Source organism: Sphaeramia orbicularis, chromosome 16 (genome assembly GCF_902148855.1).
Source record: "Sphaeramia orbicularis chromosome 16, fSphaOr1.1, whole genome shotgun sequence".
NCBI lineage: Eukaryota > Metazoa > Chordata > Actinopteri > Kurtiformes > Apogonidae > Sphaeramia > Sphaeramia orbicularis.
The window spans coordinates 55,948,163-55,974,779 of NC_043972.1; the positions used below are offsets into that span (position 1 = coordinate 55,948,163).

Genomic DNA, 26,617 nt, shown 5'->3' on the forward strand with positions numbered 1-26,617 from the left:
GCCTCCCTGGAGAGGTGTTCCGGGCATGTCCCATCGGGAGGAGACCTCGGGGAAGACCCAGGACACGTTGGAGAGACTACGTCTCTCGGCTGGACTGGGAACGCCTCGGGGTCCCCCCGGAAGAGCTGGAGGAGGTGTCTGGGGAGAGGGAAGTCTGGGCATCCCTGCTTAGACTGTTACCCCCGCGACCCGGCCCCGGATAATCGGAAGATAATGGATGGATGGATGGATGGATGGAATTCTCCCATATTTAATTATTGGGTTTGGTTTTCCATGGAACCACCTACTGTCCACAGTATTTACCATAATCACCCTTTAACACCATCCACACATTATTTGTTCAATTACTTCTTAATGTGACGTTTTCCAGTTTTCAGTCCAGCTGATGTTGTACTTCTGGTGGAAAAAATGTGTCAATAAAGAGCACAAAAGACAAGGCTGGTCTCACATGTGAGTTTATTCACCCTTTGGAAGGAGGAGCCTCTGGAACGAAAGCACAAGGCTAAGGTGGAGGAGTAAAAGGGTGAGGAGGAGCAAAGGCAGTGAGTCTTCTGTACACAAGATAATGGCATGGCACACAATGACAGGATTCTGACAGAAAAGAGAGAAGGTTAAATCAGCAAGTGGTGACAAGTGATCAGAACATCATGAAGACACAATGAGATCGGTAAGGAGACATCCAGAGTTCCTTTGTATGAAGATGGGGAAAAACTAAGATATAAGATGGGGGGGGGGGGGTCTCTGGTCATGTGAGTCAGTGTGGCTGATAATGTGTCATTTTAGACTGGGGTCAGCGATCGATCAATCGTGTATAATTTTCATCTTATCAACCACAGAAGGAACAAAGAAACATTTGATGTTTTAGTAGATACAGATGGTGGACATGAAAGTTAAAGTGAAGCTGCAAATCAAGTCATTTTCTGTAGATTCAGAGAAATGATGACATTAAACGAACAGAGCTTCCATGTGTAGCTTCATCTGCATTAAAACAAGTGGATGTATTAGTGTCAATACACTGACATAGAAAACTGAAGGATCTGATTAAGATGGTCCAAAAACACCTGAAATCAGAGGAATGCACCCATGCATTTATTAGACATCTAGATTATCTATCATTTAATTTATTCACATTTATGTAATGATTCTGTTCAGACACTGACAGTTATTTCTCTACTTTGAAGAAACGGAGGATGTTCAGTCCGACTACAAAGTTTTTTCTTGTCAAAAACGTAGAAAACAAAAGAATAAGTCTCAGACTCACAAGAGAATAAACATGTTTTGGTGTCATGGAGGTAATAAATGTGACACTGATCCAGAGGGTTTAGAGATCAGGGTTTAGAGAAGACATTGTCATTAGATCTATTGGTCAACATGAACATTTGAGTATAATGCTCTTCTTTCTAATTTGGTTTCTTTCTTTCTTTTTTTTAAAATTTGGTTTGTTTCTATAGTGTCTCTAATGTGACAGGATAGTGGATTAGACAGAACCATAGAACTGTGATTTATACTGTTTTACATGTGTGTAATAACGCCTTATTCTGTAAAAACATTACACAAAAGTGACAGAACACATCATTCAGGCATCAGGTTTTAATTAAAGACACATACATATATTTAGGAAATAAGTTATTAAATATCTGTACAATAATACAGGATTTGATTAAGATCATAAGCAGTAAATAAACCTAATCAGTCGTGACAAAGTAGATGTTCCTCATGTGTATTTGTGTCTGCAAGTAAATAACATACAGGATGGGGAAGCAAAATTTACAATGAACATTTAGTTGTTTTTTCTCAGCCGGCACTACGTCAATTGTTTTGAAACCAAACATATATTGATGTCATAATCATACCTAACACTATTATCCATACCTTTTCAGAAACTTTTGCCCATGTGAGTAATCAGGAAAGCAAACGTCAAAGAGTGTGTGATTTGCTGAATGCACTCGTCACACCAAAGGAGATTTCAAAAATAGTTGGAGTGTCCATAAAGACTGTTTATAATGGAAAGAAGAGAATGACTATGAGCAAAACTATTATGAGAAAGTCTGGAAGTGGAGGAAGCAACAAAAAATGTACCAAAGCTTTTATTAAAGCTCTCAAATCCAAAATCCTGAAGGATCCAACCAAATCCATGAGAAAAATGGCAATTTTATTTTTTTTTGGGGTAGACAACAAGACCGTTAGAAATGCAGTAAAATATGATTGGAAGTTAAAATCTTACACAAGAACACCAAAACACTTGTTGACAACAGCTATGAAGGAAAAGAGATTGGAAAGGTGCAAGAAAATTATTACATGGTTCAAGAAAAAGTCCTCCATTGAAACGATCTTTTCAGATAAAAAGATCTTCACTGTCGATGCTGTTCTGAACCGCAGAAATGACAGATTTATCGCAAAATCCAAAGCTGAGGTTAAGGGGACATTCAGAACAAAACATCCTGCTCAAGTTATGGCTTTTGGTGTTGTGGCTTCTGATGGAAAGAAAATACCTATAAAATTCTACAAAGCCGATGAAAAAATCAATGTTAATACTTACTACAAGACTCTGAGATACCAGGTATTGCCATGGCTTAAAGCAAACTACCCACATGGAAATGATGTATGGACACAGGATGGTGCTCCAGCCCACACAGCTAGAAAAATAAAAAAATTTCTGCAAATCCAACTTCAGCAATTTTTGGGAATCATGTTTATGGCTGCCTTCTAAACCCTCTGGATTCTGCTATTTGGGGCGTTTTAGAACATGCTACCAATAGAACATCACACAGCAATGTCGACTTTCTTAAAGATACTATTAAAGAAGAATGGGAGAAGTTGTCACCCGAATATTTGAGAAACACCTGCGCAAGTTTCAGGAAGCGTGTGAAGGCAGTTATTGAGAAAGAAGGAGGACACATAGAATAAAAACATTTTCTATTATGTAAATTTTCTTGTGGCTAATAAATGCTCATGACTTTCAATAAACTAATTGGTCATACACTGTCTTTCAATCCCTGCCTCAAAATATTGTAAATTTTGCTTCCCCATCCTGTACAGAAACACTGACCATGTGCAAGAATGTATGAAAGTGTAATTATTGTCTAAACATTTACACAAAACAAAACCTATTATGTCTGTTTGATAAACTGTAACTTAAAGCATGGTTTGATCCATGTTTGTGGACTTTGCCTTGAACTCCATCCTCCATCTGGATCAGCAGACAGGACATCTCCAACCCAAGGTTCACACACATATTTGGTCTAAATGATGTGTCTCCTTCAGGAGTGTGCATATGTGCTGTGTTTTCCTTCAGCTTAGACAGATACTTTGGACTCTAGAAACATTTTACAACTATTCCCATGAGTTGGTTTTCAGAAACCTTTTCCTTTATAATACATTCAGACAGTTTTCTGAGTGTTTTCTGCATCCACTCACAGAAAAATCACCACTTAATGTGTAATTTAAACTTACATACATTTATCATTTGAGTGAATCTATTAAAGATTCAATGTAACAGTTACAATCTGAACCCATAAAGACCCAAACATCCACCTTCAGCCAAAACCATCTACTGATCTAAACTGTTTAATACCTGTTAATCCACTAATCCTATCAATACATGTCAATAATTGATGTAAAATACAGTTTGTCGTCTTTTCATGGTCATCAGATATAGATGTTCAGAGGCTCCATAGTTACCATGGAAACACTGTCATCTTCTACAACATTGATTCACCAGTAAAACCCATGGAGTTAGATCAATACAGTGGATAAAATGAATAAAAATTAATTATAATGAAAACCTTCAAAATAATAAATAATGTTTAAAAAAAAAATAAGCAAAAAATATTTTAAAATCAAATAAAATAGATAAATAAAATAAGCATCAAAATGAACAAAAAGAGGCAAAGTAATTAACAAAATGAACAAAAGCTAAACGAAATCAACAAAATATTAAATAATGTGAAAGAGATGAGCAAAAATTTGATTACAATGAAATAAAAAAGAATGAAATGAACAAAAACTGCCAAATTAACCAAGAAAATGAACAAAATTGAAGGGAAAAAATGAATGAGGCAACAACATGAATAAATAACAGGTAGAATGTATTTTTTTTTAAATTTATTATTATTAATAATAATAATAATAATAATAATAATAATAATAATAATAATAATAATAATAATAATAATAATGAGTGCGTCCATGGAAACACTGTCATCTTCTACAACTTTGATTCACCAGTAAAACCCATAGAGTTGGATCAGTGACAGTGGATGGACACACTGGGTTTATGTTCAGTTAATGATATATTTTGCAGAAAAAATAATAATCTTTTTCTTCAGTTTTCTCTGTTTCTGATATAATAACTATTAACTTTAATCCGATCTTTAATAAACATCTACATGATCAGTGAATTAAATATAGGAAAATACCTGATTTTCACTTAAAAATACAAAATACAGAAGGTAATATTGTAAAGAAATGGTGATAAATCACTTAAGCAGGGTTAAAAATAGAGAAAAATTCATTTGTGAACTGCCACTAAAGAAGCATCAGGTCTTTATGGGTTAAATGTTTGTTATTAATCCTGGTTTGGGCCAGTGTTATTTGTAAAGTAACTAAAGAGTGACACCAGGTGGCGCTCTATGACCATCTGGTGAGAAGCTCCTCATGGTATTTCCTAAACTTCAACTTCTTTCTCTTCCAAATGAACTTTCCTAATGCTTTCTTTCTTTCTCGTCTCTGATGATTGTTTCTATTCTACTTGAAGACTAAGCTGAAAACCCAGACTATTGCACGACTTTAGAGTCACTGTTAGTCACAACTCCAATAAAATAATACTATAAATAGAATATATAAGTGGTCATGTACACTGTATCATGTTTGCATTCTACATTTATGTTTCACCTGCATGAAATTAAACTCTTTTAACAGAGATAAAGTCCAAAGAAGTGCAATGAAAATGTTCCTATCATGATGGATCTTTAAAATTGTTGAAATAATAAAATTCCTTTGTCATGATGTTTGCATGTTTGAATGTCCACAATGTCCACAGTGAAAGACAGATGAGGGTAAAACTACTGGACTCAAACATTTTCAGTTCCTCTATTAGTGTTTGTCCAGTCAGGAAAACAGAAGTGGAAGTTTCAGTGTTATATGACAACCACAACACTGACTACACAGTGTACCACTGGAAGGAACTCTTGTCACACAGAGCTGATGTCACTACATTCCCAACAGAATTTAACAAACAACATGTCTGATGCCTCATGATTCAGTTCACAAATATAAAACTACATTTCCTGAGGCCATTTGTTTATTAAATCATTGCAGAAAATGCAGCTCATTTGTATTTTATATGTATTTACAGGCAAACAAATGGCTTCTGTCTCACCTTTTTGTCATGGTTTTTGCCACAACAGCAATGGTGAGAAGAAACACGACAACAAATATGATGAAAAGGACGATCCTGACAAGAGATGGTTGTCCTGTTGAAAACAATAGAGGACAGTTGGTTTATTATTTATTGGTTTATTATCTATATTACCTGTATATGTCCTATATCACCTCTATATATCCTATATTACTTGTATATATCCTATATTGCCTGTATATATCCTATATTACCTGTATATATCCTATATTGCCTGTATATATCCTATATTACCTGTATATATAATATATTGCCTGTATATATCCAATATTACCTGTATATATCCTATATCACCTCTATATATCCTATATTACCTGTATATATCCTATGTTACCTGTATATATCCTATATTGCCTGTATATATATCCTATATTAGACTTGAACAGACTTTATTGTCAGTCATATGTACAAGTATATAAAGAATGAAATGCGGTTGCACTTGCTCACTCCAGTCCGAAATAACAGAATAAAAGCAGAACAGCAGTGGCAGAGCACAGACCTCATTCAGTCCCAGTCACAGACACTGGGAATGAATCCGTTCCACCATCAATGAGTCCGACCCACAGGTTCAGGACCTGCATCCAGGTAAATACACTTCTATCAGACTGACACATGGAATGTTCACTTTCACAATATGATCTCCACCTGAAACATGTTCTAACCTGAAGAACAAAACAAACACTCAGGACTGATCCCATGACCCCCCTGGTAAGACTTCACACCCCTCCTTTGGGTTCCGCCCCACAGTTTGAGAACCTCTGGATTAGACTGAACTAACATTAGTCCAAGTTCAAGTACAAGTCTGGACTGGCTGGAATCTCCAACACACAACCACAGCTCAGCAACACTGGAAACCAACAGGAAACAGGTCAAAGGTCAACCCTGTGTGTGGACTTTTGAATTGTGTATTTTCAAAATGTAGCTTGCTCAAACCTTTTCTCCAGGATCTCCTACACTACCTTTAATCTGTGATACGCTATAATCGGCCAAATTAATTGGTTGGCTTTAGTCTTCACATCTGGATCCTGTGATTCAAGATTTCAACTATAATTGATTCAACTGCTCCCACTAAAGTGAAGGTTATCTCTGGTGAGAAAAAAATCACCATGGACAGAAGACGCCAGTCAGGAGTGAAAAAAGCGAGTGTGGTAAAGCTGAACGAAGGCGGAGAAAGACAAACCTGCAGGTCCATTAGAACATCTACAAGGAGACACTTCATCATTCCAATGTAAAACTGCAGAATGCACGGCAGTCGTGTCTGGTATGTTTGTGTTTGACAACATGAGCTGGATAATGAGTAAGTTAGGACTGTGTGTGATTTTACCACAGTTAATGACACAGTATTAGTTTGATTAGAGCTGAACTAACGTTAACTGGCTGACAAATATGTCTGTCTTCTACTAATGTTTGTAAAGTTGGCTCTGTGTTGTAACGTTAAGTTTAACTTTTGTTGTTAAGTACTAAGATTAGCTGCATGGATGGTTTAGCAGAGTTCCCACGTGTCCTGGAAAACCTGGAAAATGAGAAAAAAGGTCAAATGTCCTGGAAATGGTTGAGTTATCCTGGAAAATTATTGATCCTCCCCCTGCCTTGTGACCTTGTGTGTCTAAACTGAGATGAAACAAAGGAAATAGTTTTCAGCGATTTATACAAATATTTTTAGAGGAAGTGCAGGAGAAAAAGTAACAGAGAAGAGAAAGTTGAGTGTGAATTGTCCAGTTGAACATTGTAACTCCAGTTTGTCAGGCTAATGAAGTGCTCCGCTGTGATCTGTGGGTGTGTTTGCATTATTCTAGGATACATTTGTCATAATTATTGCTCATAGATAAATTCTAGCCATAGACTGCACATCAAATGTCTGAGTAATAAACATAGAAACAGTCTGGGTAAATGCAAGTTACAACTGTAGAAAAGAACACTTCCACAGAAGGAGAAGGACAGGGGAATGGAGGAGTGTATTATGGGATAACTTGTCTCTGCAGTGACTGAAAATGTCCTGGAAAATAATTTCAGGGAAACAGTGGGAACCCTGGTTTAGGTTCGCTGGTTCAGGCTGAAAATCCTCAAAGTGTCTTCAAACAGCTAATGTTACATGTAGTGTACGATTTTCTTGAACTCTGAATTAACGTTAATGCTTGTGCTGTTGGTGCTCATTATGGCTGAGCTCATGAAAGAGCAAATAGGTTAAACAAGGTTCAAAGGAACAATAAGCAGAGCTAAGTGTTTCTTTCTCTTATCAGGAACATCGTCCATGGATTGTGATCGTCCAGATTTGGTTCCATCTGTTTTTTCACACAGCAGCACCAGAGACACCTCAGGAAAGGTGGCCAGGTCAGTGTCATGTCATGTGTGGTTTTCGACTTTCTGGTTCACTTGTTAACTATCTGAGCAAATCAGATCTATTTGTATGGCCTTCTTTATTATGTTATTGCATTATCTCTCAATGTGTTGATTATTTTGGGTTTTTAACTGAACTGTACTCTATTGTTTGTGCCAGATATGAAAGAAAGAGAATACAGGATGAAGATAAGGCCCCTGCTACCTGCCCCACAAGCAAACCTGAGGCAGATCCTCTAGATCAGAAGTGTCAAACTCATTTTACTTCAGGGGCCACATTCAGCCGAATTTGATCTCAAGTGGGCCAGACCAGTAAAATAATAACAGTGAAAAAATAAAATTATATAATGATCAGGTTTACATCTACAAAGTTTTCTTAAAAATCTAAATAACATGAATAACTTGAATTGTCATAAGAAAAACAAGTGCAGTTTTAACATTTTAACAATATTCTGCCTCATTTTTATCAGTTTGTCATTTACACATGTGCATTACAATCGCACTAAACATTTAGTAACAGGCAGAATGTTGGTAAAATTGCATTTACTTTTCTGAAGACATTTCCGTTTGTTCATATTTGTTCAGGTTATTCACATCTTTTGTAAAACTATAGTTTGGTAATGTAAACATTTTCATGTAAATTTACTTTTTTACACCAAAAAAAAAAAATTAAAAAAAATTAGTGTTGTCATTACTTATAGGTTATTATGATCATATTTCACTGGTTCTGACCCACTTAAAATCTAATTGGACTGTATGTGTCTGTACCTGAATTAAAATGATTTTGGCACCATTAATTGTTGATACCTTCAGTGTAATTTTTGCATTTCACAAATTCATCCCATGGGCCGGACTGGACCCTTTGGCGGGCCGGATTTGGCCCCCAGGCCGCATGTTTGGCACCCGTGCTCTAGATTCTTCTGAAGGTCTGCACAAGTCATACTATTTTGTGTCTGTCTGTGTTGGTTGGTGGTCGGGTGAGTAGTGACAGAGAAACAGATAGTCTGTGTGTTGTGTGTGTGTGTCTGTGGATGTTTGTAAGCTGATGTGTTGCACATGAAGAGTTAATGTATCTCCTTTTTGTGTTGTAGATGAATGTAAGTTTGTGTCCAGGAAAGAGATGAACCAACTCAACCTGCAGTTCAACCAGCTCTATGATGACTATGAAGCTGTGAAAAGAGAACTGTACGCCACACAGGAAGAAAAGAAACATCTGAAAGAGACACTGAAGCAGTCCAAGTTTGGGTTTGATTCCATAAAAGACACAAACGCTAACATTACTTTTTTTTTTTTTTTTCTACTGGTTTACAGTCATTGCAAATGTTTACAGTTTATGAATATCTACATTTTATCAGACAGGATCATTGAGAGTACAAAAAGCTTGAGAACCACACCACAGAGCTATTTTATTTATAATAATGGACCATTTTAGGACCAAGGTTAAAGGACCATTTAGGAAAAACTGCTTTTAAAGCAGACACATTAAATATTAACAAGCACTGACAATGTCTTAAATGAAATATATTAAAGGTAATGGAATGGACTCAAAATGAAATGTACATCTGTAACCAAAAGTGTTTTCAACAATGACAAGTGCAAATAATTAACACTATATGAACTCATCTAACCTGGAGGTAGTACCTGGAAATGATTTTTTTTTCTTGCTTTTAAATTTTGAATTTTATCATCAACTCAAACTGCACTTCTTTCTAAGAATGAACAAAATATATCAGTGCCGTTTCTGATTTTATGTAAATGTAGCATTAAGAAAAAAATAAATGAACACTTGAAGAGCCAGATGTGTTAGAATAAAATAGAATGCCTTTATTGTCATTATACATATGTATAATGAAATTAAAAGCAAGAACTCTCTTGTGGTGCGTAATGCAAAACACTTTAAAAGAAAATAAATTAAATATTCAGGATGTCCCAAAAAATGTATACACTTTAAATCAGGGGTCACCAATCCTGGTCCTCGAGGGCCAGTATCCTGCATGTTTTAGATGTTTCCCTCTTCCAGCACATGTGACGGTCATTATCAGGCTTCTGCAGAGCTTGATTATAGGCTTAGCATTTGAATCAGGTGTGTTGGAAGAGGGATACATCTAAAACATGCAGGATTCCGGCCCTCGAGGACTAGGATTGGTGACCCCTGCTTTAAATCATTGTAAAGTCGGTGTTTATTAAAATTAATTTAATTTTCAAAATGTAAAAGAATTTTCAAACATCCTTTTATTGTTTTGTCAGCACCTGTTCTCAAACTGACGTCTGGTCTGGTCCAGACACTGCTGACAACGCCAAGCAATGGAATCACACATTGCCTCACACCCAAGACCTCACACCACTAGACCTTTTTTATGGGGATACCTAAAAGACAGAGTCTACACTATGAGATCTACAACAGTCACTGAATTGAGAGCAGCCATTGAACGTGAATGCACACAAATACCAAGGGAATTGTTTGGTGACCTGTGCGATTCCATTGCTTGGTGTTGTCAGCAGTGTCTGGACTAGAACGGACGTCAGTTTCCACGGTCATTTCACGCTTTGTACATCTGAACGTGAGCATGGAAAAGGGCGTACGCCACGTTTTTGTGCGTACACAGCCTTTGTACAGGAGGCTCCTGGTCCTTGTTGACCTCCATTAGATGAACTTTTCACCTCGTGGCAGGTTGAGGTTCAGTAACGTCACTGTTTTGTGAAGGTGGTGCATTAGAACACACTTCTGTACTCTGAGGACAACAAAACACAGCCTTCAGTGTGACGTTTGTCTTCACATCTGGATTCTGTGAAGTCTGATCTGGAGGTTTTAAAGTCTGATGTTCTTTTCAGACATGGGTGCTGCTGGTTCACACACACTGTGTTTCTTCTGGTGCTGAGGGACATTTTGGTGGATTTTTAGGTGATTAGCTTTGGTGAACAACTTTCCACACCAGTTACAATTATGTGGTCTTTCTCCAGTGTGAATGCGTTGGTGACAGTTAAGCACATTCCTTCGGGTTAAACTCTTTCCGCATTGGTCACAGACGTGGTTTTTCTCCAGTGTGGATGCGTTGGTGGATGTGTAGGGACCTTGCGGTGGTGAAAGCCTTTCCACACTGGCCACAGCAATACAGTTTTTGACTTCTGTGGATGCGTTGGTGGATATTTAGGTAACTTGGCATGGTGAAAGTATTTCCACACAGGTCACATTCATATGGTCTTTCTCCACTGTGGATGTGTTGGTGACGTTTAAGGCCATACCTTTGGGTGAAACTCTTTCTGTATTGGTCACAGACAAATGGTCGTTCTCCAGTGTGGCTGCGTTGGTGTATTTTTAGGTCACTTGCTGTGGTGAAAGCATTTCCACAGTGGTCACACGCATATGGTCTTTCTCCAGTGTGGACACGTTGGTGGATTTTCAATTCATTTGCTACAATGAAACCCTTTCCACACTGGTCACACTCATATGGTCTTTCTCCAGTGTGGACACGTTGGTGGATTTTTAGATGATGTGCTCTGGTGAAAGCATTTCCACACTGGTTACACTCATATGGTCTTTCTCCAGTGTGGACACGTTGGTGGATTTTCAATTCATTTGCTACAATGAAACCCTTTCCACACTGGTCACACTCATATGGTCTTTCTCCAGTGTGGATGCGTTGGTGAGCTTTAAGCACATTCCTTTGGGTGAAACTCTTTCCACATTGGTCACATTCATATGGTCTGTCTCCAGTGTGGATGCGTTGGTGGATTTTTAGGTGACTTGCACTGGTGAAAGTCTTTCCACACTGGTCACAGGTGGGTCTTCCATCCATGTTTGCTGGAATCAGGTGATCTTTGTCCAGATACAACTCTTAGGTTTCACTTTAAATCCACCTTTGGCTTCTCTCTACATCAACACACAAAGAAACAGAAGAGGTGGTCACTGAAATGCAATGGAATGGAACACAACAAACACATCCCTTTCAAACCAGATGAAGCAGACAGACAACATTAACTAGTTAGATAATTAATAGGACATTTTCAAACATTTATAAACTCAACCCTCTTATTTTACATGTGAAAATTGATGCAGATTCGACAATGTACGAATGAGTTACAACAATTTCTTGTTTTATATTAAGAAAAACCTCAGAACTCGCAGCACCACCATGATCATATGATGTTACCTAAGGTCACCAACTTGAAACGTTTTAAATCATGAACTTTTTCAGGTTTTCTGAGAAAATTTAAATTGGACATGTTCAATCTGCACATCAAAATACCAAAATAAATCATTTATTGTTACCAATAGGTGGCACTATGAGTCAGATTCAATTTTGTCATGTCATTATGTTCAGGGTGTGACTCTTATCACGCACATGAAGTTTGGTGCTGATTGGACAAAAACCTGTTGAGTTATACCAGTTTTCTTTTTCTTGGTGATGCATCCAAATTCACCGCTGCACCCTGAACACATTGAGTAACGACCGCCCACCATTTAATGGAGATCAGAAACGAGCTGAATTTGCATTTCAACAGGTTTGAATCTGTCCTGACTCCAGCCCCCACCCATTCAGGTCCCTCTTCACACTTCTCCAGTATGGACCCCCCCAAGTTACTATAGACTCCTCTGCCCGCCCTGTAACAGAGGAGGCCCTCTAATCACCTCCTACCCCCTCTCCCTCACTATGGACCAGCTGAGGAGGGGGCTCTGGGAGACAAAGGCCAGGAAAGCCAACAACTACAACAAACATTAGAATAACCTCACATACAAACAACACATGACTCACTAAAGAGCAAGACCAAAGTGAAGTTTGTTTTACATTACAACTCCATCTACTAATAGTCTGCACATGTACTGAGCAACAGGAGGAAAAATCCCTCCTCATCTCCTGCTCCATACATGACAAATTCAGTCAGACGACCTAGACAGCAGCTATCTGTGAGACATGAACGCACTAAACTCTTCTAACTCTAATCTCTGCTAAAACCATCTTCAAAACAAACAAAAAAACGCACACAAAAACACTTATGCGGTATATGAAACATCAGGAATACATATTTCTGTAAACCAACAGTCAACCTGGACTATGCCTAAATTAAAATCAAAGGAAATTTGCAAAAGTTCCCTCTTTATAAATCTAGGATTAACCACCATTTCACAAACTCCAGACCTGTTTCAGTTCGACCTCAATTCTCACAAATTCTAGAAAAACTATTCAGTAAACAGTTGGACAAATTCATAGATAAACATAAAGCAGAGCAGAGGAACTTCACTGGCATTAATAGACTCAACAGAGGAAATCAGCAGTTCAATAAATCCAAACCATCCCACAGTTGGAGTATTCACTGACCTCAGAAAAGCTTTTCAGTCCTAAAGATCCAATCTGTGACCCAGCAGCTCCAGAAGGTCTGTATGATGGCTCTGCATTTCCAGGATTTCATCCACTGAGGCAGGAAATCTACAAGTGGAACAAACAAACAGCAGACATGACTTTAACATCCTCCACTAGGGTTTTTCAACGGGGGTGGGACCGCCCCCCAGGGGGCGTTCTGGATGAGAAAGCTGAGAGGGGGGTGCTCAGGCACAAACGGGGGCGTTAGTCACTGTTATTCATCACAATGTACAAGTATCTATATCAGAACAAACTCTGTTCTATTGAACAGGAAATAAGATTAAACTGTGTATTTTGGGCGGAATTAGAAATATCAGCGCTGCTGGTGCTCTCGTGTTCCTACTACCGCCATGTTATCTCCATAGCAACGGCTCTAAACAAACTCCTATGCAGCGCATAGAAAACAACCGGAGCATGTTCAAGCAGCGCGAGGACTGAAAAGGAAATCCACCCAAAGTCACATGACCGTCTCCGCTTCACTGCACGAGAGTTAGCAGCTCCGGTACCGGCTAACTATAGCGGAGAGCACCGAGATATCCAGGAGGAAAAAGACTTGGGTAGATTTGAGCTCAAACTGCTCCTAAGTATCAAAAGATGAGAATCTGTGTCCAAACCCACCGACTAACATCGAGTAGAATGAAGTTGGATGAACCCGCTTCACGGCTTGTCTCTGGCTCTAACAGCAAAAACAAAGGAGGAACAAACGGGGCTGGCGCTTCCTGGAATGACAACAAGCTGCATTCTGATTGGCTGGCCATGTCAGTTTACAGCCTTCTGATTGGTCCACGTAATGTAAAGTGTTTTTCAATAACTGAACGAATTGTTAAACGAATTGTTCACTTATATCAGTTTTGCTTTTTGAATTATGCCCTCACTATTATTCAAAAAGCAAAACTGATATAACAGAACAATTCGTTAAATAACAGCAATTCGTTCATTTACTGAGAAACCCGTCTCAGTACTTGTGAACATTTTTCGGTCTCCTGTGTGATGGAGGATCACAGTGAAATAGAGACCGATGCGGCTCTGGGCAGCAGCTGTTCCCACCGCCGGGCGTTGAAGGAGGAGCTGGAAGTCCTGACCGAGAATGACGGTTATGACGAGGGGGAGGGAAGAGGTGAGTAATCAGCACAAACAAGTAGAAAAGCTGCTAACAGTCAATTAGCTAAACTCAAGTATGTGGTCCGTTAGCTAGCTTAGCTAACTTGCAGTTATTTACTAGAGTTTGAAGTGTGATGACAGCTAATGCTAAGTTAGCAATTTAAAAACATATCAGAATTAGAAATAGGCTATTTTATTAATTCCCGGCAGAAATGTGCACATTATAGTTGCTGCAACACAGTTAAAGTACAGAAAGAAAGCAACTCAAGAGCAAGGAAAAATAAATAAATAAGTAAAATGAATAATCAACAATGCTATGCAGTTATGTACTAGAAATGTACAAGAGATTTACAGGGGGTTACAATATTCTTGTTATAATTTGTCATTCTGTTGAAAATACAAATGTACCAAAATTACACTTGTTATAGATGTTTCTAGATCTGAAAAATATGGTCCTTAGTGCAGGGGTGTCCAAACTTTTTTTAAAGAGGGCCAGATCTGATAATGTGGAGACTGCCAGGGGCCAGTGGTCCCCTCGGATGTTTTTCGAACAGTAAAAATTACATATAAAAGCACTGTTCTACAACAATTTTATTTTCATTGTCACAATATCATTTTTTTAAATGGCAATGTAACCAAATCTAAGCCACTCAGGTGTGAACAAGTTAAAAAAAAAAAACAATTCTGCCTTCCTTTCACACTGGAGTCAGATAACGTAGAACAAACGTCCAAGAAGTTGATAAAAATCTTAACCCCACATTCATTTTAAACATGACTTATATGAGTAATCATTACTCATATATTACTCAGTAATGTAAAGTCTGTTAACGTTTAAGATGAAAACATATGACTCTTACTCTTGTCTTTCACAAAATCCTTCAGAAAGTAAAATTTGTGTCACATCTACAAGTACATAACACCAGCAGTTAGAGGCAACTAACCTGGCAACTTGGTAGCCTGCCTTGGTGGCGAATTCATTGAACTCCCAGGTTCACATGAAGAGTCACTGTGTGAGTTTAAAGCAGCTTGAATTTGCTTCACTTTTTCGGAGCGCTCACTCCGTGCTAGCTTGTCGTATGCGTTAGCATGTTTTGTCTGCTAGTGTCTCTTTACATTGAATTCCTCAAACAAGGCAACAGTCTCTTGACAAATTAGGCAAACACAATCGCCTCGATTTTCAGGGGAAAAAATTGTAATTCCCATCTCTCCTGGAAGCGGCGGCCCTCACTGTCAACTTTCGTTTTTTTATTTACAGGCGCCATGGTTAGAAATTAGCGAAAAGGGTTCACGGCAAGGTCACAGAACCAGATAGAGTTAGAGTGGTGCTGCCACCATGAGGTGAAAGGAGAAACTGCATTTTGAACCTTTTATGATTCATGTACTCGGTTCAACAGTCCAAGTGGGCCATAAATAATACATTATAAAACCGAAGCTGTGGGCCATAGAAAATCTGACCGCGGGCCGTGATTGGCCCCCGGGCCGGACTTTGGACATGCCTGCCTTAGTGCAAATATAAGGGTCATTCCAGAATTGGAGGACATTTGGGCTTCAAAATTCTTGAAAAATAAACCTTCACTTTTCTAATTTTCCATTATATATTCATCAATAATAGGTAATAAACTATCAAAGGCCTTGATTGGCTCAGCTTACACATCAATGGTACAATTTTTATTACATGATTTATGTGGTGTTTGTAATACTTGGTACAACCCTGTTACCAACACTAAGGAACCTGAAAAAAGTGCATTAATTAATTTCTTAAATGTAATTCCTTTTCCATTAAGTAAAGAAAGGAACATTCTCTCTTAATAACCATTTGGTTTCACATATGACTTGATTTAAATTAATTTTAGCAACTTTCAAAATCTGTCTCGGCCAACTTTTCAATATTGGCATGTTTCACTTTAACAATTTCAGTATTTATTTTATAATATTTACTCTGACACATGTTGCATATAATTACATAAACTCTTTAAAGGGCAATGGGTTGAACACTTTTGAGCTGATAAAGTAATTTATGATTATTTTCAATTAAAAAGATATGGTAACAGGGTTGAAATTAGGGTAACAGGGTTGTATGAAGTAACAGCTACATTATTTCTGATTATAGATCATTATATAAAAGTGACAAATGCTCAAGACACCAAAGTATTCTTTGAATAACTTTTAATACTTTCTGTCAGCACTGTTTCTCAAATAACAACGCCCCCCCAAAAACAAAACAAAACAAAACAAAAAAACAATAATAATAATAATGGGGGGGCTTATTTCAAGAAATTTTTCAGATTCAACTTTAGCCCTGCTTTTCTGATGCAACAAGATGTTCTAAGCACTCCTGTGTATTTTTTTTTTAAATTTTCATCCAAAAACCACCCCCTACCCCGAAAATTACTTTTTCAGCCCTGAAAACATGGGGTTTTTGGAAACTTTCAAACCTTCTTCACTTTTGATGAAGTACAATGTAACAATCTGCTCATGCTGGGCCTTAAAAGTTTTTTGTGAGACATGTCATGTCTTCAGAGTGCTTTGCACTAAAAAAGGTGTAGTGTCAAGGGTCAAATTATAGGTCAAAGGTCACCCAAATGGTCCAAATGCATATTTCATGGAATGAAGCTGTTAATGTGGGTTCTTCCAAATGTTGGGCTCAGGTTTCTCTCCTCAGAACACATCTACTGACCACAAACAACTGACATTCAATAAGACACATTAAACACAACTATTTACTCATGTATTCTCCATACAGACATGTCAAAAAGAACAAACAGTAGTTTTACATGACTTTGACATTTACATGTATATGTCCTGTTGTGGGTGGTGCAGTGGATAGACCTGGTGCCTCACAGACAGAAGGTCCTGGGTTCCATTCTAACACCAGTCGATGGGGGTAGGACCTTTCTGTGTGAAATTTGCATGTTCTCTCCGGGTACTCTGGCTCCTCCCACCATCCAAACACATGTTCTGATAGGTTAACTGGCTAATCTAAATCACCCATAGGTGTGAATGTGACAGTGGTTGTTTGTCTCTATATGTTCAGTCTGTGATGAACTGGCGAAATGTCCAGGGTGTACCCCGCCTTCACCCATAAGTAGCTGGGATAGGCTCCAAGAGACCCCTGTGACCCCAGTGAGGAGAAAGTGGGTTCAGAAAATGAATGAATGAATGAAGTGTTGGTGATTCCTTCCTAAATGTGTGCTAGTGTTTCCCACCACACTAATGGCGGCAAATTCAAATGTAAAGTACATGTTTTAATATTTTGTCTGTAATGTGTCTTTAAAGGGCCAAAGGCCTTGGGGGGATCCCACCAGGAAACCAGAGGGAACAGAACTGAGGACAGATTTGATAAAATGTCAGAATGGTATGAATTTTTGAAAAAAACTAGGCATTTTGGTGACCTTTAACCTACAACATGACCTTGACATTAGACTTTTCACTGTACAAAGTACTCTTACGATACAATATGGCACTTATAAGATCATTAAATGGCCCATCATGAACATATTTACACACTGCACCAGACAAAAGAGTGAAGAAGCTGGGAAAGTGGTAATTTTCAGAGTTAAAAAAGTAATTTTCAGGGTAGGGGGGGTTTGGATGACAATTTCAAAAAAATTACACAGGAGTGCTTAGAACATCTTGTTGCATCAGAAAATCAGGGCTAATATGGTATTCGATATTAAGCCCCCCCCATTATTAACCCTTCAGGTAACGTTCTCCTGGCTTTACTCCTCTTATGAGCCTCTCTCCACTTTTTTCGTTGGGCATGCTGTCCTCTGTCACTGCGGTCTTTTTGAAACAACTTCTTTCCTGTTTCTCCATCTTTCCTTCATTTCTGTCTTTTTAGTAAACACTGTTGTCTCCTCTGTACATCAGCATCACGCTTGGCACGATGGCATCTCTGCTTTTCAGCAGCACTCAATGATGGGCCACACTGTAAGAAAAAAAATTATCTAACTTAATTTAGTGTCCCCTATTAGGAATTGTAACTCACTGTTTATATATAGTTTGATTTATGTCAAGTTAATAATCCCATCAAGGTAGTTGCTGCAACCATAATCCATTTGGACTACCATTAGGAAATAAAAGGAAACAATGCAGTCTGGAAAATTCAGGAATGTGTTTACAATATGTAAATTAACTAAATTCTATCTCAGATAATGTAAATTATTGACTGGAACCATAAATAATAGTTTGTAAAGTCTGAGTAAACTGGAGGAGATGCAACCCCATTAATGTAGTACAACCCTGTTACTCTAATAACGGTAACAGGGTTGTAAGTAACAGGGTTGTAAATCCAGACTAATGTTAGCTTTTTCTCAGGCATAGAAGCTAGCTACTTAGCTAGCTGTTACTGCTGACCAAGAGGACACACTTACTTATGTAAATAAGTAAAGAAAAAATCAAAAAGAATTTGTCTTATCCTATTAATATGGGTAACAGGGTTGAGTGAGGTAGAGTGAGACATTCAATCAAGGCTCACAATCTTATGAAAATATGAAAAATAGAAGAGAGGACATACCTTTGCTCTACCCATTCTTTTGGAAGACTGTTTGATGATGTCAATTCCATCATATCATGTGATTCACTGCTTTCTTCTTCTTCTACCATGCAAAAAGGTTATGGGTAACAGGGTTGTGTGCATGTTGTGGGACACAGGTTCCATGCATAATAATTATTATTTAAAATATTATGTTTATTAAAAAAAATGTTCCTGCAATTACAAGAGACACCAATGAAACTAGTCATACCAAAAAAAAGAGATTTAAATTTCATTTTAACTGTTTTATTTGAGATTCAATTTGGTCATCAGGGGGTTGGGACAAGTGAAAAATGGCATTTTAGGGGGTACTCCAGACTTATTTGGTATTTTTAAAACTATTTACAAACATTCTTTTCTCCCAGTTTTTTTAGATTTGGTCTCAGGACGAGTAAATTTACACAGAAACTCCATGTTTTAGTATTTTGTACATGGATTATTTAAAATGTGATGGGTGGGACGTCAAATGTCCTCCAATTCTGGAATGACCCATAATCCTGCATGGAAAAATATAATCCTGAATGGATTAAATGTCAGATAGGGTGTGTGACACTCAGAGGGAGGAGTTCTAGAGTTTAAAGGTCACAGGTAGGAATGACCTCCTGTTCTGAGGTGGATCTGGATGGAATGAGTGGTGAAGTGATTAAACTAATGAAAGTTTGTACTTAGAAGAAATTGTTGTGAAACTAGTACAGGTAGTTTTTAATGACAGTACAAAAATATATATAGTGATCCCTTGCCAATTCGCGCTTTAAGTTCCGCGGTTTTAGTTATTTGCGGATTTTTCAGAAATATTCATCAAAAAATAAAAAATCAAGAAAAAATCGCAAAAATTCCGCGAAAATCCACCCCACAGCAGACGAGAGGCCGCAGCTGCCAGAGAGAGAGAGAGAGAGAGAGAGAGAGAGAGAGAGAGAGAGAGAATGTAGAAATGTCAGTTCATGCATGTACGTGTGTTTGTGTGTGTTGATGCTCGAGACCAGAGAGAGAGAGAGAGAGAGAGAGAGAGAGAGAGAGAGAGAGAGAGAGAGAGAGAGAGAGAGAGAGAGAGAGAGAGAGAGAGAGAGAGAGAGAGAGAGAGAGAGAGAGAGAGAGAGAGAGAGAACTGATTCGTTTCTTGTGCGTATAAGAGGAAAAGAGAGCTGGGAGTATATGTGCGTGTGTTCGTGTATGTATACGATGGATAAGCATCACGAATGAAGAGAGGAGAGAGTACGTATCAGCTGTTAGTACGTATGCACGTGTGTATGTTTTGTTTACTTTCTACATTCTTTTCTTTCAGATGTTTTACACTACGTACATGTACATGTATCCGATCTATATATATGCATGTATACATGTACTAATCATTGTTTTCTTTTATATATATATATCTCATTTATTTCATAATTATTACATTTGCAGTACTTATATACTATTTATAGATACATACATACATGTACCTAGGTCTAGGATAGGCTCGGAGGGCTCCGGCTCCACTTCGCGGATTTTCGATTTTCGCGGGGGGCGCCGGTCCCCATTAACCGCGAAAAATAAGGGATCACTGTATGCATATATTTCTATATTTGTGTCTTTCTTACCTGTGAAGTGTGAGTGTCATTTAGCTGAATTAGGCTTTTTACAATTCCATACTCATAGCATAGGAATGTTATTTAGGGTAGAAGCTAGTTTTAGTTTATTTGCATATACAAGTTAATAAGGTTTTTACAGAGGAGGTTAGAAGCTGTTTTATTTTAAAAATGTTATAAAACACCAATAATCATATTCAAGCAAACAAATAATGCATCAGGGTTTCAATTCTAAACAGTAACTCAGAGAGAGAGAGAGAGAGAGAGAGAGAGAGAGAGAGAGAGCAAGAGAGAGAGAGAGAGAGAGAGAGAGAGATTGTGGTGACATTGAGAGAAGGAGACATAAAGGGGTTAGATGCTTCCCTTGAAGCACTATGCTGCTGTGTGCTGGTGCAGTTTCCTCCCAAACACGGACGTACTTTGCAAATGCAGTGAAACTAACTCCAAAACCACTTTTGGAGCAGGGAGTCATCCAGCAGACAACCAATAGTCTCCCTCCATCCTCCATCCATACTGCTCTGGTGGAGACACAACAGGTGAGTCTTGCAGACTTTGCCTAGAAAAGGGTAAACCCATTCATCCATCCAAGAAAAGAGTAAACACTCTGGCTTATTCTGGACCAAATGTCTGGATTGGGTTTGCCTCTGGGGCAGCATTGACCTTCTTGTACAGATAATATGTGTATGGTTTGGAGCAGGTCTGATGATACATGGCCTCTGAAGCTACAAGACCTGCCCCACATAAATGAATGAGAAGCTGTCAGGTTCAAAACACCTAGATCAGTGGTTCTTAACCTGGGTTCGATCGAACCCTAGGGGTTCGGTGAGTCAGTCTCAGGGGTTCGGCGGAGGTCAAGACACACACTCAACTCATTAGTCAGGTGTGTGTGTTGGGCTAGGTCCGTGTATGTAAACAAACGGCTTCGGAGACTCTTTCTCTGATTGACATCCAATATACGCGGTGTATTGTTGTTGCTTATAGCACTACAACACATCCGGAAGTGTTTATAATCTCTTCCACTCGTCTGATGATGAATTATTTGAGTATTTTCCACATCGTTGTTATGACTTTTGCTACTTCCTGTTAACCACAGAGGCAGCCATGTGTAGCGTTTGTTTACATTTTCGGCCACCGCACTGGTCAGTTACAATCATGTGACGACCGATGCACCGTCGCGGATGGAGAAAGAGAGTGGCACCTGCCAAGGTGAAGCCACGCATTTCTGAACTGGTCTGTCAAAGGCAACAGCAGAAGTCACACTGATTTGTAGTAAATATTCATTATTATTGTAGCCTGATGGAAATTAGGTGATGGGTGTGTGTTAAAATGTTAAAAATGATAAATAGCATAAATACAAAAAATTCATTATTGGAATACATAAGGTTAAAAATTAAAACCATTTCAGTGTGGTAGTATTAAAAAAGGTCATGTCTTTGTGAAAAGGTATGTAATTTGTTGTGAGTTCATGCACTGTATTGGTTTTGTTCTTTGAACACAGTGATGTTAATGCACGGTTCATTTTGTGCACCAGTAAAACATATATCTGTGTCTTGAATTTGAAAAAAATCATATTATATTTTTTAATAAAGAAGGGTTCAGTGAATGCGCATATGAAACTGGTGGGGTTCAGTACCTCCAACAAGGTTAAGAACCACTGACCTAGATATAAAGAAAGACACAAGAACACACAGGAATCAAGTATCTCTTGCTCGCGAGGAGAGTAGTTGACAGAACACTGCTCAGTTACAATGTCCCAACTCACTCTGAGGGTCCTGCCCTTGCTCTCCTCATTTATTTCATTTGGGTGTTCCCTAGTTACATGGGTGTGATTAGTCTGAGGGTTTACGTATTGATCACATTGTTAGTACATGGGTGCATGACTATTTTCCTCTTATTAAATGTCAAAACTGAATCGTCCAGACACATCTGTGTAGCCTTTGTGTGAACTTCTGCTTTCGATCAGACGACATGGGTCAAAGGCATGGTTCCCATCTTCCGAGGTGCTTTCACTTCTGCAAAACCTGTAAAAGAACTCTTAGAGCACTTTGCCCTCATTCAACATAGCATATAATAACATCATAAGTATGGCATGAATGTGATAACTTATGTACAATTATTCTAACAGAAGCCTTTCATGTTTACGGCCCTCTGCAGCTTTGATCAGGTTACCTGTTCTTAGTGTTTCACATCTGAAAGATTTACTCTTCTCTTTTTTCTGTTAATGTCAGTAACATTTTGATTCTTCTCACATATTAGGCAACCAACTGGGAGTAGATGTGAAGCTCTCCTCGATGGATGGGAACCTTCCAAGGCTGAGCGCAGAATCCTAACCTTTGCACAAACCTTGCCCAGCTGGTCTCAGAAAAGGCGGTGACAGGGCTTTTGTCATCTGTGACTAGATGCATACAGCACTTCCTTTTCAATAATGCTAGTGGAGCAGGGTTTGTTATGCTTCCCTGAATTTACCTGATTTTTTGTGGTGCTCCAACAAATTCAGTGTAGCTGGAGCAGCTGTTGTTGGATTGTATGGTAGTGGGTGGGACAGGGACTTGTTCCCATGTTTGGGGTCCCTTCACTGTGGGGAACTTTTGCCTGTGATGGACAGACAGAGGTATGTGGTGTTGCCCTTGTGTATAATTGTCTATTACGTTCTGAAATTTATTTATTTTTTAATGCCTATTTTTTATTCGGTTTATTATGAATAGTGCATTATTACTTTAATGCCTTATGTTTTTTGTAAATGCAGACGTATGTAGTGTATTGCCATGTCCTGTTGTCTCTATGAGAAATTGGATTTTTTGTAATAATTAAAAAACTAAATTGTCTACTGTGTTGATGAAAACTTGAATGTTGAGTGACTGCTGTGGGTGCTTTCATTAAATGTGCTGTGTAGGTTACAATGAGAGGAGCACGAGTTATTCATCAAAGATATAATTTATTTGAATAATCTGTGAAGTCAAAAACCATACAACTTGCATACATACACACACATACATATACACATGTACATATTCACATACATATACACACACATACACATGTACATATTCACATACATATACACACACATACACACATATGTATATACAACCATAAGATACAACGTATTATCCACATAACCTGCTGCATTTTCAAGCATTCATACCCTACATTGGTGATACAATATCACATCAGAAAACATGACTAAAATGCAAAGCTAATCTGTTGACTGCTTGGGTACTGTCTGTCTCATCTGGCAGATCAGTTCCAAGTACATCCCAACAAAAGATTTTCCCATCAACACACTGTTTTAGAAGATAGCAAAGACATGGTGATAACAGGAGACTGAAGTGAGAGGAAACCTGAGTTGTTTACCTCCTGGTTGTCCATGAAACTTAAGCAAATTGCTCATTATCATTTAGTTGTCCTGCAGGTTTGCCTGCACAAAACTGATAGTTTTTTAAAGAAAAAAAGACTATTTAACATCGGTGCGCGAGGCAATGAAGGAAACAGTTTCGATAGAGTTTGGCCGATTTTTTTACCTCCGCCAAGGAGGTTATGTTTTTGCCAGGGTTTGTTTGTCTGTCCGTTAGTGTGCAACATAACTCAAAAAGTTATGGACAGATTTTGATGAAATTTTCAGGGTTTGTTGGAAATGGGATAAGGAAGAAATGATTAAATTTTGGTGGTGATCGGGGGTGGGGGGGCCCATTTCCAACAAACCCTGAAAATTTCATCAAAATCTGTACATAACTTTTTGAGTTATGTTGCACACTAACGGACAGACAAACAGACAGACAAACAAACAAACAAACCCTGGCAAAAACATAACCTCCTTGGCGTGGGGGGGCCTACGGGGGGGGCCACTGATCAGCCTTGGCGGAGGTCTGTGCTCTCCGAGTGCTTCTAGTTGGAAATGGGATAAGGAAGAAATGATTAAATTTTGGTGGTGATCGGGGGTGGGGGGGCCCACGGGGGGGGGCTACTGATCAGCCTTGGCGGAGGTCTGTGCCCCCCCCATGGGCCCCCCCACCCCCGATCACCACCAAAATTTAATCATTTCTTCCTTATCCCATTTCCAACAAACCCTGAAAATTTCATCAAAATATGTCCATAACGTTTTGAGTTATGTTGCACACTAACGGACAGACAAACAGACAGACAGACAAACAGACAGACAAACCCTGGCAAAAACATAACCTCCTTGGCGTGGGGGGGCCCACGGGGGGGGGGCACTGATCAGCCTTGGCGGAGGTCTGCGCTCTCAGAGTGCTTCTAGTTTACTCTGTCATCATTCAAAGAAATCACACGCAGCTTCTTGGTATTGATCAAAAATGAGATATCGTGGTCCGGCCCACCACCTATTAGTTTGATGTCAATTCTTCACTAAATGTTCCCGTTAAATGCTTTGAAGTGACTGAGTAAATGCTTGAACATAACACAGCCTTTTACAGGACAGTTTGATGCACTTCTGTGTCTGTACTTTGTATTTTCTTCATTTTGTTCAGATCTAATCCGTGTCCACATGATGTTGGTGTGTATTTTTGGTGCGTCAGTCTCATAAACTCCTCCCTGAACTCGGCTTCTGTTTACTTTCAGTTTCCTCCTCCGTTGCCTTTGGTCCAGGTCTGTGCATCTGAAGGTAAAGTTCTCCTGTTTAACCCTTTAACGGCTCTTTAATGTAGGTGCTCACTGTGGGTCTGGACTAGTGATGGGTAGATGAGGCGTCATGAAGCGTTTCGACACATTGCCAAACTGTATTGATACTGTGTTGATACTGTGTCACTGAATACTGACACCTGCTGGACCTTCAAAATCCCTACAGGCAACCTAGTTGACAGACTCACTAAACTGTTGAAAGTTTATGGAGAATGAATCAAATACCACAAAGATGGGACAGAAACAAGAGAAAGAATAGAAAATTGACCTGTGGAAGGCTGATGGAAGAGTCTAAGTGTTGGTGTGTCTCAGGTGAACTGTGTCCTGGAATGGAACAGAACCTCACCTGGTCCTACAGCTTCCCCCAGCGCCAGAGGGAGGAGCTTAGTTGGAATGTCTGTCAGGTTTGTTTAACCCTTTTAATCTCAGTCTGAGTAGACGTTCTGGAACGTTAGCAGACGTAGATGCATAACAAACAGAGGACAGAGATACTGTTTCTGTCTCACCTTGTTTAATGTCATGTGTTTAAAAAGAGGTAAAAAAAAAAAAAAAAAAAGAATAAATAGTTTTAAGAGAAAACTATAAGAGGATCTACAGCAGGGGTCTCAAACTGGCATGTGGAAAGCAGGGGGCTGGGGGGGCTTGAGCCCCTGCCGCTTTGATCCTCTGCCTACAAGTGCCCTTTTTACTGTTTTTTTGTTTTGTTTTTTTTTCCGCAAAAAAATTGCATGACTAAAATTTTCGTAACTAAAATTTTTATCAGTGATAATAAATGTTAAGAGTGGTTTAATTTGGCTGTCACTGGACCTGGTCATGGTGCCCTTTCATCTCCGTCACGTCCCGCCCCTTCCTCAACCTTGCTTGCAACACACACACACACACGTCATGCGGTCTGGGGAATGAATGAGGAGGAGGGAAGTGCTGCGATTCCAGGTACGTGAGAGTCCACCCTTCTATCTGCCCAAAACATTCACTTGTCACTCTGGTCCTATTCTTCAACAACTATAGTTTTGGGGCCAAAAACCGATGGTAAGTGAGTAAATAATTCAATATCATCGTCACGTCATGGAATGACTCTCACGTACCTGGAATCGCGGCGCTTCCCTCCTCCTTGTTCATTCTCCAGACCACATGACGTGTGCATGTGCGTTTGTGTTGCAAGCAAGGTTGCACAGGAGGAAGGGGCGGGGCGTGACAGAGATGACGGCCAAATTAAACCACTCTTAACATTTATTATCATTGATCAAAATTTTAGTCACGAAAATTTTAGTCATGCAGTTTTTTTGCGCAAAAAAAAAAAAAAAAAAAAAAACGAGTAAAAAGGACACTTGTAGGCAGAGGATCAAAGCGGCAGGGGCTCAAGCGCCCCCCGGCCCCCTGCTTTGCACGTGCCAGGTTTTAACCGTTAAGAGGTTTAAAGAAGCATCAGCCTTCGCCTGACAAAATCTCGAAGTGTATAATTAGGTATAGAAATGACTACAATAGTTAGATATTATGTTATGATCCTCAGTAAGAACCCCATCTACATTTAGCTTATTTATACTGTTAATAGGAGTAGTCTCTGCTACACCTGAGCGACTGAACTACCGTATGTACATGTAAGCCGTGATTGGTTACACCCCGTCACGTGACTGAAGCGCGATTGGATATACCCCGTCTT

General features: G+C 38.9%; 2 protein-coding genes and 1 pseudogene across 6 annotated transcripts in view; 1 reads left to right on the forward strand and 2 right to left on the reverse strand.

Annotated features, from left to right (window-relative positions):
- Positions 1-13,935, reverse strand: part of LOC115436318 (zinc finger protein 239-like) — a 161,233-nt gene extending 147,298 nt beyond the window's left edge. The window contains exons 1-4 of one of the 5 annotated variants that reach the window (XR_003937800.1): positions 13,769-13,930; positions 13,578-13,690; positions 13,075-13,182; positions 11,478-11,627 (exon numbers count right to left, since the gene is read on the reverse strand). The gene's annotated coding sequence lies outside the window, so the exon portion shown is untranslated. Of the gene's footprint in view, positions 1-11,477; positions 11,628-13,074; positions 13,183-13,577 lie in introns of those variants that run through there. The other 4 variants (XR_003937797.1, XR_003937799.1, XR_003937798.1 and 1 more) reach the window with 4 other exon arrangements.
- Positions 1-26,617, reverse strand: part of LOC115436275 (zinc finger protein 664-like) — a 1,196,486-nt pseudogene that overhangs the window by 920,995 nt on the left and 248,874 nt on the right.
- The window catches only part of LOC115436332 (zinc finger protein 850-like), a 308,536-nt gene that overhangs the window by 230,709 nt on the left and 51,210 nt on the right, over positions 1-26,617 (forward strand). The window lies entirely within an intron of this gene.